This window comes from Dermacentor andersoni, chromosome 8, assembly GCF_023375885.2.
Source record: "Dermacentor andersoni chromosome 8, qqDerAnde1_hic_scaffold, whole genome shotgun sequence".
NCBI lineage: Eukaryota > Metazoa > Arthropoda > Arachnida > Ixodida > Ixodidae > Dermacentor > Dermacentor andersoni.
The window spans coordinates 106,084,676-106,101,927 of NC_092821.1; the positions used below are offsets into that span (position 1 = coordinate 106,084,676).

General features: G+C 47.7%; 1 protein-coding gene across 1 annotated transcript in view; it reads left to right on the plus strand.

Moving 5' to 3' along the window:
* Positions 1-2,610: 2,610 nt before the first annotated feature.
* Positions 2,611-17,252, plus strand: part of Nmdar2 (NMDA receptor 2) — a 245,527-nt gene continuing 230,885 nt past the window's right edge. Inside the window, exon 1 of the mRNA XM_050177057.3 lies at positions 2,611-3,028. The gene's annotated coding sequence lies outside the window, so the exon portion shown is untranslated. The remainder of the gene's footprint in view (positions 3,029-17,252) is intronic.

A 17,252-nucleotide genomic window follows, 5' to 3' on the forward strand; every position in this document is an offset into this window, starting at 1 on the left:
CAGCGGCTCGTCTGTGCGATTGCCTCTGTATAAATGGCACTCTCCTTGTGCGCATGCTTTCAGGAAACACTCAGTATCTCTCAGTTTATTGATTGCTTATTATCCCTTTTCGCCTGTGTTTGGAGCAGTCATGCTGGATGCTTTCCACGTCAACCATACTTACTTCCTGCCTTCATCATCCCTTTCTCTGCAAGGTGCTCTTGCGAGCCATTACCTTAATCTAAGTCACGCATAACAATGTGCTGTTTCACAATAGAAGTCGTGATCGAAAATTGTGGTTTCATGATGTTCAGTCGAGCATACGCCGGTCAGCCGTGGGGAAGTAAATTGGACTGCACCCTACAAGTAACATATATGACGTTTCTGTTCTGCAAGCGAACGAGTACAAAACACAGCGATAGTGTGATAACTGGCTGATGTCTTCGATTGTCGATAATCTTTTATTGCTGGTTTTCCGCTACCATCGTAATTGCGCATCTCCACTTACCACCTTTGTAACTACCCTGCACACATTGGTCGACTCAGCAAAATGCGTTTAATCCAAATTTCTCGATATCTTTTTTTTTTTTTTTTGTGCTGGCACTCTCTCAGATCGCTAAGTCTACAACTAGCACCCTTGGCCACCTCCACGTAGCATCCTTCCGTCAAAAGCTTGGTTGCTTACAACACGCTAGTTCGACCTAACCTGGAGTATTCTAAATATACAGTTGATCCCCATCTAATTTAACCACAGCACCCGAGTCGCAACCGAGGCGCCAGATATATTCTTTCTAACTATACTCAGAATAAACTAGTGTGACTAAGTTGCAAATACAGCTTTAGCTTTCGATCATAGCCTCTCTCAGGCAGAGCGGACGCATTCCGTTCGGGTGTCACGCCACGTCTATCCAAATGTCGCTTACCCAAATGTTCCCACACGACGATGCTTGAAAATTTATCCTTATACGTGCGGCCAAACAATGGAACGGCTTTCTTCCTCACATTACCTTAAAACCGACAAACACAAATTGAACTTTGCCATCGCACTTTATCTATGCACTTAACGAAGGCCGCCATGCTCATGCCCAGCCCGCATTTAGTACCTCGTAACAGGATGTTTGATGTATATTGAGTGAATGAATGAACGAATGAATGAATTGGTTAATTAATCAAACGAAGGTGATAGCAGCATCTTGTCAGTACTCACACACCAGTCCGTACTCAGAGGCTAAGGAATTTCAAGGCAAGCTAACAGAGAAAATGGAAGAGAGAGAAAGACTTTCAGGGTAAAAACGTGAAGAGATTTGTTTGAAGGACCTGCCTGTGGCCTGCTACTGTGTTACGATGAAGTAAGCGTAAGCTTACTTCATCGTAACACAAGTAAGCTACCGTATACGTATAGAGGAGGTAGATAATGGCGAGGTGGTGAGGCTGATGAAAGAAGCGTAATTTCGCTCTATACATCATATGCGTTTTTAGCAGATTAACATGCCTGCAGTGCATAAAAAGGGACAAGTATAGTTACCGGCAACGACTGACTGACTATCACTTTTTGCTATATGCCGTTGGCACAGATTTTCTCCTGGAACGTGTAGTTTTTAGCGACACGAATCAAATCAATCCTAAGGCCAAACGAATCAAATCGAGCGCAAGCACTGTAACCATTGCTGAGAGGAGACGCCTAGGCCCGTATAATGCAGCGATTCCTTTAGCTGGATTTCATTCGCTTCTTATCATCAACGGCTCACGAACGGCAGATCGCGATGATAACCTAGTTGGAGTCCACTTTGGACCAATCCTGATGCTTGAAGAGGAAAATAATAGGAATGGAACCTTTATATTGCACCGGACCTGCTCGCGCAGCAAGCTTCGCTAGAAAAACTGGAAAAAGAGCTGTAGAAGGCCACTCAAACGATAGCCTTATGGGCTGCAAAAAAGAAAGCTGGCCCGACGTTGACGACAACGCGGACGTAACGGTGACAATGCCGTGATCTCGTCGTCAGCGTCAAAACCACGGCGGTATGAAACTCGCACTCGTTGCAAGGCAACCTCAGCCGATCCACGATGAAGTTCAAATCAAACGCATCGCGCTTTTCCAAAGCTGTTGCGCCCTTCTGCGACGGCATGACGAGGACATCGGCAACAAAAGCTCCCACTGCAACACCATTTAAAGAGTAGGTGCCTGAACCTACTACAGCTACGGGACCACACAGTGTGCGAGACACGACCTCCGAAAAGGCAGCGACACAGAAAGTGGTTTTGGCACGTAAAGCCCCATAATTTAATTTTTTTTTAGCGACACACGTGGGGCTTGCCAAACGAATCAGCAAACTCCGGCGCGTAAACTGGATTCCCGACCGCGCACGCGACAGCAGCGCTCGCAGAGCGCCCAGCGGCATTCCACCGCCTCCCTTCCACCCGGGATCGCTTTCCGACTGGGATGCGAGAGAATCCACTGACCCCGTATCGTCGTCTCCTTCCTTCTCGCAGCTCGCTTTCTCCCCATTCCGGCGCTCCGCTCGGTGGCAGAGCTCGGGGGGGGCTCCGTAAAAGCCACGGCGAGCTGGCCCGCCGCTCTTGTAGAACGGAAGGAAGAGGAGGTGAAAAAAAAGAAAGCCCGGAGAGAGAGAGAGAGAGGTAGAAAGGGAGAGAGGAAAAAAGCCGGCGGGCGTTCGCCTGTTGCGCTTGGCGTCGGGCGGCGCGGACGCAGTGCGGAGCAGAGATGAGTGGAAAGGGTAGAGCGTGTATCGCGCGCCGCTCGGACGGCCGCCGCTGCAGGGCCAACAGACGAAGCCGCGGCGGCCGCAAGGGCAGCGCGCCGCGCGCTCACCGCCCCGCCTGGTCGCGCCCGTCGCTGCGCTCGCCCCTCTGCCGCAACGCCCTCGCCGCTGGCCCGTGGCATGGCTCGGAGTTAAACCGTCGCCCGCCGGGAGCAGCCAGGCGCCCGCCCGTTGCTGCTGCCGCTGTGCTGCTGCTGTAAGAAGCCTGGGAGTCCGGCGTCGCCCTGGAACCGCGGAGCAGCGTTGTCGCAGAGTGCATACGCCAAGCGGTCAGTGAGTGCTTCGCGCAGAAATTGTCTTTTAGCTTCTTCTTCTCTTTTTTTTTTTTTTATCGCGACGAATGCCCTAGATTTCGGGTGCCGGAAAAGTGTTGCATTCGGATCATCTTTGTTTTGGCAGCGACCGTGCTGTAGCGCCCTGTCTCTGCTTTCTTTTCTCGCTCTTTTTCGCGTTGGCTGCCAATCTGCGTGAGTGCGTGGAAGTGCGCGTGCGGGGATTTCTCCCTTTCGAACTTTTTGTTGTTGTTTATTGTATTAACGCTGTGCCACGCGAGTGACCTCGATTTTAAACTATTGCTTTCCTGGTGCCGCTCTTACGTTCTTATGACTGCGGCTGATTTGGTGTCGAAGTTATGGCTTCGTAAGTTTTGAATCTACGCCCAGAGACGCCTGTGTTACTCGACCAAATGTTTGCTGGTGTAGCCAACTTGTCTGTTACTTACCTAACGTATTTTTTTTTTCTTTTATTGTATATGGCGGAGCGGGTGTTGGTGATGTTGAACAAAGGGAAACGTGAAGGCATGGTTGTTGGGAAGGTCGCGAGAGGGGACGGTTTCTTGCGCTAGATTTTGTTCGACTTGCTGCGAACATGCGCGATACTGTCCAGTCGCCTTCTGCGCAGATGACTGGAGCTTTCAAGACCACGTGGTCTCGGCGTGCAAGTGTGCTGGTGATGCGGAGTGGATATATACATAGCTTGCTCGTGCACTCCCCCTTGAAATGTGGGGCGAGAGATTTTGCTCTCGATTTTAAGCCGAAGGGAGAAAGCACAGGAACGGGGACGCTCTTTTGTCGCGTCTCGTAGTCTCAGTATGTTCCTACGTGATGGCAGTCGACAATGCACGCATGAGACTATTGACTCTGCGAGCATACAGCTTGCAATTTGCTCTTGGCGGCCCTGGCACGATGCGGATCGTAGAGCTGATAACAAAAAAAAAAAAAAAAAAAAGAATGGTACGCGAGATTTGCGCAACAAAACTGGATTCCCCCTAAGAGTGGGCACGTTTGCTAGAATTCGAAGCCTTTGGGACCTGCACAGGGGCGAATCAAATTATAACCACCCTACACTAACGAAGCATGAATTCTCATTTTTTCGCGGAAACCGAGTCCCGTATACTTTTGTGGCCGGCTGTACGTAGTTTCCTTTTAAGCTGCCCTTGGAAAGTGTACCAAAAGTAAGAAAGGAAAGGGGCGAAATTGATAGTAAAGAGAAAAGACAAAATTAATGTTAGTGCCGTTCAGCGATCTTTAGTGGGCACTGTCTGAGTTTATAATAACGTGTAGATATCTCAACTTGCACTTCACAACCGATAGGGAGATGCATTACCTATATAGTTCGTGTATGTAATAACCTGTGAAAGCCAAGGTTGAAATAATGTGCTCTGTTGAAGAAAATTGCAAAGGAGAATGTATGTGATGTGCCACCTAGTTGTATGTTGTGGTGAGAGGAAGAGTTTGTGCAAACGTGTTGCTTTACAGCATATAGCATAGCTCGCGGTTTGCGCTCTGCGACCGTAGAAAGGATGCACAACGTCCACTGTAGCTTGCATACATAGTAACCTTTCAAACTAGAGTAGAAGATTTGGAACCGTATGGAAGCGAGTAAAAACATGACATGCAAACTGTGGCGATGTTGGGCTTGCTTTCGTGTTGACAATTTCCCATTTTGCACGAAAGAATTACCGAAAAGGGGGCTCGCGGTCATATTGCGCTTTGCTTGAACTCTTCCTGTTCCGCTGTCATTGGGTGCCTCGACTCTTGAGGGTGCGAGGACAGGAGTGTATGCTCAGAAATTTCGGGATTTTTCATACTGCTGCACACGTTTTCAAATGACGAATTCATACTACACCGTTCGTTTTCTCTTTTTGGTCGAATGTGGTCCGGTTTGTTTTGTGCCAATAGGTTTTTAATTGTTTGCGAATTTTCGATTCTGCCTACTCTCCAAATTCCAAAAAGGAGGTACCGGCGAAGCACAAAGAACGCGCGCGCACACAAGGAAAATGCGTTAGACATGCACGGACACTTTTCCTTGTGTGAGCGTCCTTCGTGTTTTTCTGGTACCCCCTTTTTCAATTTCATCATGCACCAACTGGCTCAACAGCTTGCCGTAATGTATCTCCGAATTCCACCTATTTTTTTTTTTCGAAGCAATGGCCTACGTAAACGTAACTTAGTTGGAACCATATGAAGCCGAGAGAAAATGAATGCCATGAAAGCACATGAGACAATAACTGTCCGAATGAAAGAAAAAGCTAACAAAAAGAAAAGGCAAGCGGAGAAAGCGACAACTTGTCGCTGTTTCAATACACAAGCTGTAATACGCAACCTGCGTATTTGTACAGGATGTATCACTAGGAGCTGTTAGCCTGCACCACTCACGGTCATTGTGGCGGATGCACTTTCCTTGCATCACTGACTGTCTCCCGCTCTTCTGGTGTACCCTCAGCTTGCGTTAAATTTTTTTTCCAGATTCAAATATACTCTCCATTCTCATACGCACTACCCAATTCTCAGCCAATTCCCCAGAGTGGGTAGTGTGACGCTGTGTACGTAAGGGTCCACCCTATACTCTGCTATGGAATTGTCTCCTGTGGCAAAAAAAAAAATAGTCTGAGTTTATGACAATGTGCCGATGCGGAGGCGTATAGCTCGCAATTTGCACTCCGCGACCGTGGCCGAGACTCAGAACGTGTATTGCTTGCATCCTCACTGTTCAGTAAATAGAAAAAAAGGAAAGATACAGGATCGGTTCAATGGGTGTTGAGAGAGAGATAGAGAGAGAGAAAGAGACACGGCGCGCGAGGAACGCGTCCGTGTGGAGTTTTTCGACGAGGTCGCGACGTGTGCCGCATCGACAGCAGCTGCGGCTGTTTCTTCGCGAAACGGCCCCCACGCCTCTCGATTGCGAAGCGACGGATATAGTGTGTATCGCCATCATCGTTGGCTGAGCCTATTTTTTTTTTTTTTTTGCGAGTCCTCGCCGTTATTTCATTCCTTCTTTCTTTCTTTTTTGCATGGCTTTCGTGCTTTTCTTGGAGAATAGATCGGTCCTGGTGGTATGTGTGTGCGTGCGAAGAACACCGATACTCCGGAGATCCTTTCGTACAATTTTTGTCTTGTTCCGGAGCTGATGAAGCATGCTATAATTAAGAAACCGACGTGTCCCCAACCCTAGCTAATAGCCACTTGGTGAGCGGTTATTACCGGTTGCGATCTCGAAATACTCTTTGTTAACGAACTAAACCGCTCTAACCTGTATTGTTCTCGCAGTTACTTGCACAAATCCTCCTGTCTTATTTTTTTAAGTTCCCTGCTTGAGGCGTTGAGTAAGTATCAACGGCAGTTATGACGTTTCTCCTTTCTTTATTGGTGATCACGTGCTTGGTAAATCGATTTACGCTAAAAAAAAGATGTTTCTGCGTCGTCTTAAGAACAAAGTGATGCTTGCAGTTGCGACATTACGTTTATCGCCGAGTGAGCTAGAGAGACACAGGAGGCAGGGAGGTGTAAAGTAGGGAGGTCAACCGTGCGAGCGCCCGGTTAGCTGCCCTAAACAGTGGTGAGAGAAAAGGGAATAAAGAGGGAAAGATAACGAACGTCACTTGCGTGTAGGTGGACACACAGGTCTATAAACAGTCACTGAGGTTGTTGAACTTAAATATTGCAGCAACGCACGTATAAGTTTTCAGCGTGGGCGACGGATCTGGCCACTATCCGAGGATGTCGGCGTCAGAAAACTTTCTCACGTCCGGATTGTTTGGCGCGGTGTGTAAAGAGATGTGCCAAGACGTCGTATTGGGGACTGGTTCACAAAAGGTGTTCGGCGCTTTTTTGGGGTCCCCACGAGTCGCATTTTGGTTTGTTGGTCATTCCAATGTGCCAGTTGTCGGCGATTTTGGCTTCATGGCCTTCTGGTTAACATCCCTGCCTTGTCTCTTTCTTTACTCCTCCTCCTTGTCGTAATTCGACCTTGAGGCGGAATATATGCTACTGTGCGCAGAAATGAGCTCTTCAGTGATAAAACTTATCTTAGATATGTGTCACGTTCCATTTGCCTCTGCGACAGTGGTAGCGTGTCGTTATCGCATCGATCACTATCATGAGTCACGGGCGTTTGGACGTCAGGCTACGAGACGACGCCCTTGCGCAACGCCGATTCTGCGGCGTTGCGCATTTCTTTTTTCTCGGTGCCTACCTTCACGCTCTCGTACTCAATCCCATCCTCTTTGATGTACTTTTGCGCCTATGTAACACGGAGCACTTATTCAGCATTGAAAGAGCGATTCCCACAAACATTTATGTAACTCCGAACCTCACTCATTTCTATATTTGCCGTATGTGCAGCTGTCGTGTTTTTTCAATCCCCTAGCTGAAGCCTATCTTGGTTCAGCGGGGAAAAAAATGAAATATACCCAGCCCTCAACTGATAATTTTGTACTGCTATAACGTCACAATTTCTTAAAGCTCTATTCTATTCATGTCATATCTACCACTCGCGACTGCCCGGACCTGGTGATAAAGGTTAGCTGAGCATCGCTCGGATCCCTGACGAAGTGATAAAAAGAAGTTTTATCCATTAAAGAAGGTAAAATCAGACATCCACTCGTTCGTAGCACTTGCTACAAAGGAAACCCATACGGGTTCCTCGAAAGAAAAGCCTCACAGTTAAAGAAAAATTCGTCCTGGTCCGGAACTCGAACCCGGGACCACGGCCTTTCCGGGGCAGCCGCTCTACCATCTGAGCTAACCAGGCGGCTAGTAGATGGCAAGGTGGGTTTCCGCAGAACTATTACGTCAAGTTTTATCGATGGTTTCACTCTTGCGTATTCGCATCATAAAAACCAACTACACGTTTTAGGATGTTTCTTGGTCGCGCGAATGTAAGAACAATTCATGTTAACATACCTTGGTTTGAGTATTTATTTCGTTCATTTTCGTTAAGCTGATGCCTACTATATTTATCATTTATTTCCTGGTCACGTCTTGCCTGCGTGTGGTTAAGACTGAAATGCTGTAATCATTTTAAGCACGAAGCAACTTCTTTTTCTGTCTTGTCGTAGGCAAGGTCAGAGGAAGGTTACCCGCAATGACGTGTTTTGTCTCCGAAAAAACGTGGGCCAATACTGGAGACAGCGCAGCCAATAAATGTGAACACACCGCGAAATAAGGCAGCCCGATCGATCGGCCAGTACCGGATATAGCGAAACAAATAAAAAAACATCTTCGGATACAGTGCGAATTAAGGCGGTCTTAGGCGGGAGGTGGCGCACGTGACCCCAGACGTGACCTCCAACAGCAACGCGCCGTCATTTTTGTGCCGTTGCCGTCGTCATTTCATTGCCTTTGTGGCAGTGTGATCATTCTTTTTGTTGTCCGTGGCTTCAGCTGTGCCTCCTATTCGCGCAGCGACCGCTGGCCCTTTGGTCGGCCCAGATGTGATCAACGCAGATCACCACTATGGAACTCCATTTTGGTGTCACGGTGTTTCACTGCGCACGCAGCCATGACTTCCCTCCTCTTTTCTTCTTTCTAGTCCCCCTTTCCCTCACCCTCCGTGTAGGGTAGCAAACCGGACGCGCGTCTGGTTGACCTCCCGCCTCTCCTCTCTTTGCTATTTCTCTCTCTCTCTTTTCGTTGTCGTGTCATCGTCGTCTTTCCGCCATTTTTTCTTATTCTGTCGCTGCTACGGCCAGTCTTCTGCGCCGAGCGATAACTTGATCAAGCCCGTGCTAATATGGTGAAAAACGGCCACCGCCATGAAGTAAGACATCGTGCACGAGATATTATTATTAGCCTATCGCGTGCACGGCGGTTGACAGCCGTTACTATTCTGTTTTCTGCGGGCACCTGTGGCCCACCGCACTTCGGGCTACATACCGTCAGTGGTAAGGTGCGACGCTTGGCCCTTCGAATCGCCGTTACCTGTTAACAAGGAAAATAAGGTTAACGTGGACCAAGCACACCAATAAAGAAATGTTTCTCTCTCTCTCTCTCTCCCCTATACTGTCCTCAGTGTCGTTGTTTGTTGGCTTCTTATGATGCGACTAACGAAAATCGGACACACTCGGTTTCTCTTTTTTTTCTTTTTTTTTTTTTTGTAGCTCATTGCGCAGGGAGGGTCTCGAATCCGGCAGCTTTAATGCCTTCAGGTTGCATGTGTGGGTTTATTGACCGGTTGCCTTCGCAAAAAAAAAAAAAAAAAAAAAAAATTATATAGAGGTGACGCCTGCCAAAGAAAGGGTGGTCCGCATCCGCCGCCAAGGCGCTGGATAACACTCACAGGGTTAGTGCTCGTAGATAAACATAAATAGCCCGAAAATTGGACGGGAAAACGGCGCCGCGGTGGCTCAGTTGGCAAGAGAATCGCGCGCGTAATGCGAAGACGTGGGTTCGTATCCCGCCTGCGGGCAGTTGGTTTTTTCGACCACTTGAATTTCCACTTATTTCATGTTTCTTTATTTCGATTAAGAATTGCAGGTAATTGCAACTACGCGGCACTTAGTGTCATTGTTTGTTGGCTTCTTATCATCTGACAATATCCATCGTAATCTTTTGTATCAATCAAGGTGAAAATGTGACTGAATCAGTTATCCACATTGAAAAAAAAAATCTTACCGGTGACGGAGGAGACGAGACGTAGAGCGACTACTACTGTGCGCGTTTTTCCCCGCTTTTAATCTTGTTACCTTGCGTTGAAATTAGGTCCCCTTGGGAGCGAATTCGTTGGGCTCCTGCTTTCTCTTTTTTTCGTCTTATTTATAAACGGCGCAGCTGTTTATAGCTAGGCTTCCGTGCATTTTTTCGAGTGGCAGTGACAGTGACAAGAACTTTATTAGAGTGTCCTTAGGAACATGATTAGGGGGAACCGAAGGCTCCCCAATCACGTTGGTGGCTCCGCCCACGATGGGACAAGGGGGTGGTGACAGTCCTTTCGTATTACTACGGCAGAAGAAACGAGGTCATACCATAGCGTGGTTCCCGGCCCACGTGAACGATGTAACTAACGAAGCGGGTTGCAACCCTAACGAGCGGGCCAACAGCCTGGCGCGTGAATTCACGAACCGCGCCCGAGCCAACGGCCCGGCTCTCCCACAGGATTGCCCCTTCAAAGATCATCTTACCCCTTTTCACGAAATTACGTCGCATTAAGACACAGCAGGAGGAAATTCCCTCCCCCCAGCCCGAAACTGAACAGGGCTCAGGCCGCTACTTTCACGCTTTTACAAACGAGATCCTAGAGTGCGTGTGCAAAAACCGTGGGCCCATCCCGAAAGTAGTGCGGTAAGGGTCCATGGACAATGGCACATACCGTAAGGACTCCGGTTGGTGGGCTCCGGGACCTGTAACGCTCGCTTGAACTATCCTTGTCACACCTGGGACTCAAAGAGATCCCACGCACCAGGGTAAAAACAGAGGTTTTTATTCGAATGTAAAAATAATATTATGGGTAAGAAAAACAAACAAACAAGAAAAATGAAGTGTAAAAGTGAACAGAAAATGGCACAAGTGTCAGTTCATAGTCCAGGGTATGTTGTCCATAGGGCTAATAATAGGCCACGTGGTGATCGTATATCTCATGGGACGCGAACCTTAGCCCAAAAGGACGACGCACGTCGGCCATGCCTACGTTCGCACCGCCCTCTCTTTGTCGGCGTTCCAAGCGCTTACGTATCTAGAGACATATGGCTAACAGCGCAAACAGACGAGCAGAAGAAGGGAGACACGTACTCGCAAGCGCTTGGTGTATATGTGTCCCTTATTGTGGTCGTCTGCGTGCACTGCTACCCATATGTTTCAACATGAACCTACTCGCCCCAAAAAAGTATTGATACGCATATAGTTTCATTTCCTTCAGCTCTCCGCGGGGCGGGGGTCCCGTCGTCCGCGCGAATGGCGATAAATGTATGTGCGTACCTTTCGTCACGATGGACACCGATGAAGACACGGAATGATTTCGTACCTTCGTTCAAAGTCCTGCGTCACCTCTGTGTCCTGTGCTAAAGAGCTTCGCTGGTCGTTCTCCTCCACGGAGTAGAATGGTTTATGTTTTTTTTTCCCATCGCTTCTTTTCCAGAGCCGGGCTCATTTCGTTATACTGACCAAAATTGAAGGGACGGAGCATGGGTGAATAGATAAGCGAGAGTAAGGCAGCACATATACAAACAAAGAATCAAAAGAGAAAGAGATAAAAAAAATAAGAGCGTCCGGCGTTCTCATTTTCTTCTTCTTTTTCTTATCATCAAAGTTCGCTGTTTCAAAAGGGGCAGCGGCGGTGGTTTGAGCGTTCGTAACAAGTTTACTCAAATTGGCTGCAAACTCGATTCAGCGTCCCTTTTGAAGTGGCCAAATCTTACCGAATCTTCACCTCCCCACACCAATGAAATTTTCCACGCACACGCACCTCCCCACACTCTAGTTTTTGTTTTTAATCCCTCGTCGGGCTTCACTTTCTGAAAGACGGGCAGTGGTCTGTGCGCGTTGAGCTGATTTATGCTCTGGCCTTTCGCTCTGCACCATACTCACGTCAACTCCTCATAGCTAGAAAGCATAGAGCGCACAAGCGTCGCCGCGTCGCGTTGTAGTTCCGTGCAACGAGGATTACGAATGTGGATCATTTTTCCGCAGGCCGAGGACTCGCATGACAGAGACTGAGGGAGGAATAGACGGAGGAGGGAAGTTTTGTTTGCTGTAGGCACGAAACCTAGCCTCGCATAAGTTTGGGGGCAATCGCTTCGCCCAGGCGCCACTTATCGAGCGCGGTGGAATCTGAGAACCGCCACATTCGACCACGACGACGACGACGACGATGATGATGATGATGATGATGATGACGATGATGATGATGATGATCGGTATCACGTTTGAAACGGGGAGGCAGAAATAGTCCTCTAGCCGGCCTGATTTAATTAGGTTTTACTACATGTATCACATTCTAGCCTTTCGCCTTCCCGATTTCGAGCTTAACTTTTGTATTTAGAACGTTCATCGCTGTGCAATACAATTATCTACAGTTGCAATGCCTCCGGTTCTGTCAGTCCCTATCCTCAGCGGTGGCTTAGCGGCTATGGTGTAGCGCTGCACGAGGTAGCGGGATCGAATCCCGGCCGCGGCTGCCACATTTCGATGACGGCGCGCAATGCAAAAACGCCCGTGGCCCGTGCATTGGGGGCACGTTACAGATCCCCTGGTGGTCAAAAGTAATCTGGAGTTCCCCGGCTATGGCGTGCGTCATAATCAAATCTTTGTCCTGGCACGGGAAACCGCAGATTTCAATTTAATTATATAAATCTCTTTCTTGTTTTTCGTCCGTCAGTATCCTAACCATCTCTTATTTATCTTGACTACTGACCGGTTCCTCCTTCCATCTTCCTTGAATCCCAACGTTTCTGGAAGGTACACAATCCATAGGGGTTTCGCTGGGTGAATATCTTGGCATTACATTACGATGTGTCGAGTCGGTGCCTGGCTTTTTTCCCTTTATTATTCTTTTTTTTTTGCGACACACCACCTGGTAACACACTAGAAATACAAAGTAATTTATAGTCGCCAGGATGGATTTGAAGAGGGTCACAATTGCGTGCGGGTCATCCGTTTAACGTCGACACGCGGTTTACCATTAACAGAATAGCTTTCTATCACTGAGAAATTTTGGGTCGTGGATAGATGAATTGTAACTCTAATGGACCATCGGTTATCTGGCCTGCCCAGCTCCACTATACAGGGACATGGCCAAATTACATTACATGTCCTTCGCAGCTCCATTTTGTTTTCCCTTAATCTCAACTAGAATATCGGCTACTCCCGTTTGCTCTCCGATTCACACCGCTGTCTTCCTGTCTCTTACGGTTGCGCCTGACATTTTTTCGTTCTATCGCTTGTAGCCCGCTTCTTATGCTGTTCTCAAGCTGCTCTGTTAGCTTTGTTAATGTTTGTTTAAGATGCTCTGTTAGCTGCCGCATATGTTAGTACCATGACTGTGGACTTCTCTAGTCAAGGATAGCGGTAAACTTCCGGTCACGATTTGGTAATGCCTACCGCGTGCACTCCAAGTCATTTTTATTCTTCTGACGGGCAGTCACTATCAGACTTCTTCAAACAAGCAGTTATCCGAGCCCCGCGGCGCTGCCCAAAATGTTCCCCGAACGGTTCCCAAGTCCGGACTGCCCCCTGTGTGGTGGTTATGCGGACTTCGAGCATGTCCTGTGGGCTGCGCCTTTGCCGGTCATACTTTCACCCAAGAGGAAATGATGAGGCTCATTAGGGCCCAGGACCGGACCTCTCAAATCCTGGCAGTCCAGAGGGCCCGCGAGGGGGCCGCCAGGTTTCATCTGATGGTCCCCGAGTGGGCCTAGCCAGGTGACGTCGAGTTTACTCGCGTCTATTGTGGACCAAATAAAGTTGTTTCACTCACTCACTCACTCTGTAAATTTCCTTCTTATGATGAAGATTCCCTCTGAGTAATTGACCTAAATGAACGTGCCCTTTCACAAATTCTAGGGCGCGACTGGCGATCACGAATTCTTGTAGTGCGTCCAGGTTATTGAACATTACCTTTGCCTCCTGTATAATAATCTTAAACCCTACTCCTGAACTTTCTCGAACAATGCTGATCAGATTAAAAAATGGGGGCCAAGGGAAAGGAAGTGCAGTCGACGACGACTGGAACTTAACTCGAGTGATGATATTAGGGAAGTTGCAGGCACAGTCGGAAATCGGCTCGCTCAAGAACGGGGTAATTGGAGATCACTGGAAGAGGTCTTCATCCTGCAGTGAACATGAAAATAGGCTGTCAATGATGATAATCAGATGGATTGTATAGATAGAGAGATGATGATTGTATTCATGGATGAATTGACAGCTGTTGATTAATTAATTGGTACCTCCGTATCACGGAGAAATTTTAGTACATCTTGACAGAAGAGAGGAAATCATGCTATCAGATATGACGAGCTGGAGGAAATTTATTTAGACGATTTATTTTGGCATCGCGTCGACATTTGTTGGCATTCTCGACGATTATCATCATCGTCTTCATCATCTGATTTATGTCTCCTGCAAAACGAAGGCTTCTCCTAGAAGTGTCCAATTTATACCCTTGTCCTGCGCCAGCTGACCCCATCCTGGGGCGGCAAGTTTCCTAATTTACCACACCACCCAGTTCTCTGTCATCCTCTTAATAGACCACCCATTATCTGAGCAACTGTATGAATGGCTTGCTCAACTTGGATTTTCTTTTCTCTTAATGTTGAGAATAATGTTGGCCACCCCATTTCCTCTCCTATCCACACCGCTGTCATCCTGTCTCTCCATCAATTGTTATCTTTACTGTCCTCTTAAGGCGAACACAATTCTTGGTGCAATATATCTTTCTTTTTTTTTCAGTCGGCCTCCGGCACGCCTGCAAAGGATCGAATCCTCGACCTCGTTATCGGTAGCAGAACGCCATATTTACTTAGCACTCGCGGGTGGCTCACGCTATGCGCTCGACATATACCCCGCACTTCGCGGTTACTCCATTTTAATATGCTTGGTGTAATATGCCATTATTGAAAGAAGGAGCTGCTTTTTAATTACGTCTACGGTGAAAAAAGAAAGAGACGGGCATATTGCTTGCCTCGGACCACCAGTAATTGGCGCGATCGAATGTCACCGTTATGTGCGGCTGTGGCTAATGGAGCCGACGGCGGTGTTAGTAATTGGGCGAGACGCCTACCACGGGCGTCATGTCCGCGGTAATTATTTGAAGATTATTCAAGAGACATTATCCGGCTAATTAGGCGCCGGTTACTCCTTCTTTATCATCTTGTTCTCTTTCACTGGGGCGGGAAGAATTTATTATGTGAGGGAATTAAGCTCGCGTCAGCTTCTCATCGTTGTGCCATCAAGCAAAACTGCAGTCTTCCGACCCACTTACGGTGTCGTCGAAGAGACAGACAGAAAGAATGAGCGAAACAAAAAATGAGAAAGAAAGATAAAGAAAGATTGCTTCTTGTAATGATATAGGGTCGTTAAATAAAGTAATGGCCAAGACAGGCACGGTGCGAACATCATGGGACATTCTGCGAACAGACGTCCGCCTGTACCCGTATATAATATCATCATAATCATCATCATCATGGTAATCATCATCATCATCATTAGACGCTTATGTGCGATGGAAGGAAGCGTCCCCTCGTAATGATCTAGGTACATTAGGTAGAGCAATGACTAAGAAAAGAGCAGTGCGGATACCATATGGACACTGCGTGATGTGGATGTCTGCGTGGACACTTAATTCGTGCCCAAGATGTGACGACTGACGATTTAGGAGTACGGAAGCTCGTGCTGTCGGCTCCACAGTAGCAACGGCAAAGCAGCGTAAAATACATAGCGAATTAGGAAGACGTGACACACACAACTTGGGTCTTCCTTTCTAAAAATGTTCTTGCATTGTCTCTGTCATTTATGATAGGGATTTACGAAGGTCTTAGGGGTCAATTCCGATCCATTAGGTTTGTGTAACGTTCATGGTGATCCGAGAAAACCGGTGCTTTCGCATTTCGCCTTGAACGCTGCACTAAGGTCAGGGCCGCAAATTCAATCCCGCGATCACGGACTCAATAGCGCAACAACATCTCATGCGGAGATGCGGAGCGGCCACTGTTGTTTCGAAACCAGGGTTCCAGGATGACGCGCTTGGTGGCGCTATCTCCCAGGCGCTCATCGCGTCAATAGGTAGCCCTTGATAATGAAAATAATAAATGCGAATGAGAGAAGGCAGTTGAGCTTGGGCTCCTGCCTTACACCTCGACAGGGTCCTGCACAATTCCAGCATAGCACCGTAGCCTGAGGCCATGGTGCGACCCGGCATCCGGACTTTGTACAAGCTATGGACTTAGTACAGTCGCGTGTGCGCCACGTATTAGATAGTCTGTGCAAGTGCCCATCAAAAACATGCGCATAATCATGCCAACAAACCATCCACAACCGTTTTCATCAAGATTCGAGCGGATTTTCTGTAGGCAGCAACATCCAGGTGCAGCCATCGTTCGGACGCATTGTTCGACCAATCGAATGGCGTTGGCGAAGTACTTACCCCCTAAACCACCCAGCACGTGCACGTCAACACCAGCTGCTCCGGAGTACGATCGATCGTGCCCCCCCCCCCCCCCCGCGGCCGACGATGCAGTCAACAAATTTCCATCAGTTTTTCAAGAGATTTACAACAGGTTCAAACGGGCCAGAGCAGCAGTCATTCTGGCCCGTAGTTCGACGAATTGAATGATTCTGGCGGTTTAGATTTACCACCTAAAAAAAGGAAAATGCGCACGCGTCAGAACTATCTCGTCATCAGGATGAGTGTGAATGTGATTATGATAGAGCTGTGAGAACTTGCTGGAAACTTGTTGGGTGTGGCCGATGTAATAACCAGTACCGGTAAACCCATTTGGAAAGTTTTTTTTAAACGATACTGGCGATCTCAATGGAGTCGCACCAAGAATCACACGCAACAGTCTTTCAACAGGTTATGCCGGTTCCAACAGTCGAGCAGCCACTTCCGCGACTGGTTGTACCAGTAGGCACATCCAGCAACGTTGCACCAGGTTACGAACAGGTTCCAACAGGTTCCAGCAATTGGAATATCCATATCATCGACGCGTCATTCGACGGATAAAATGGTTTTATTGCACGCGCCTTTGACACTTTACACGGGAGACACTCCTGTGTATAGTAACCACCTGATCCGGGGCGGGAGACCACTCGAGAATATTATTCCCCGATTGCTGGAACTCGTTGAAACTTGTTCGAATGTTTTTTTTAATAGATTCTAACCGGCTGTAACAGTCTGAGCAGCCTGTCTTGCGGAATGGTCGTACAAATAGTCGCATCCAACAGGTTTTCAAAAGCCATGGCGTCATCCACCCTACACAATGAATTTGACGCCTATTTTTCTATTGAAGCCGTTGGTGACACTGCAACTATAGTTCGAACGATTTAATTTCGGATACCGTGTCGGTTTTCACCAGCCTAAACGTTTGCCATGATCGCCATAGTAAACTAGTTGAGGCGCATTAAAAAATTTGACGAATTTAAATTTCTTTCTTAGCTAACAAAATATGATAGTGAAATATTTAGCTGTCAGCAATGACGAATTTTGTCGTGAAGCTGTCAGTGCTGTCACTCACATATTACGACAAGGCTGAGAGCGCTATGAATTTAGTGAAAAGCTTCCATT